Source organism: Humulus lupulus, chromosome X (genome assembly GCF_963169125.1).
Source record: "Humulus lupulus chromosome X, drHumLupu1.1, whole genome shotgun sequence".
Taxonomy (NCBI): Eukaryota; Viridiplantae; Streptophyta; class Magnoliopsida; order Rosales; family Cannabaceae; genus Humulus; species Humulus lupulus.
In genome coordinates this window covers 47521110-47522131 of record NC_084802.1, presented here as the reverse complement: position 1 = coordinate 47522131, position 1022 = coordinate 47521110, and positions in this window count along the sequence as shown.

The window sequence follows — 1022 nt, the reverse complement described above, 5'->3', positions numbered from 1 at the left end:
GAATTTCTTCTTTGTGAATTCAGGCGATCACGCATATCAGGTTGTGGACTGTATCGAGGGCTTTGTGCCAAACTTAGATGATTTCTTATATCTCCCTCGGACCTACCACTTCAATGACTTTCATTCCAATAACTTCCATTTGCGAAGCTTACAGCTCGCGGTTGAGGCCGAGGATCTGGATTTTCGACGCGTGTCTGTGGGACATAGGTATGGGCAGACGAAGGAGGATTTCTTCTGCTGTCTCCATAAGCAGGAATGTACCGTGTAGGAAGAGGTGGCATCGGATGTCTTATGGGTGATGGGGGATACCTAACTGGCGAGGCAATCCTTGTCCCATCAGGGCGAACTAAATTAACCCGCCTTTGTTCTATCCCATTATTCCTAGCTCTCTGCGCCTGACGATCTGATCATGATGTAGGAGGGTTTGCTAGAACATTTTGTCTCTGTGAGCCTGTCCCAGCCCCTCCTCGTGTGTTGCCATGGGCATTCATAGGTGCTTGTGAAGGAGGCACCAAACTTGGGGTTGCGGTTCTAACCGATCGGTTGAAAATTTATAAAACTCTACACAATATGCACGATTATGAAAATAAATTGGGATTAAAACTATTAACACACGACGAAAAGACGAGAGCGCACCTATATATGCACAAAGAAAACTCCAATATATATATATATGTATAAAAGTAAAAAAAAAATTACGAGAAAAGTTAATCAGAGAATGCTTGCCCATATATAATGTTTCAAAGAGAGATTTCTAAAGAGAGAGTGCGGTGAGAGAAAAAGTAGGAAGGTTAAGAAAAAGAGAGGGGTTTCAAAGATTAAGTAGATTTTGAGAGATATGAAGTAACTATTTGGGAGAAATGAAGTAGTTTCCTATAGAGAGAAAGGGGCAGAGAGATTTTTGAGAGAGAGAGTAGGAAAGAAAAAAAATGAGAGTGAGTGGGTTTTAGGTATGCAAAAGTGTATATAGCTAAAAAATAGGGGATTAAAAAGAAGTTTGAAGAAACAAAAGAAAAGAAAGG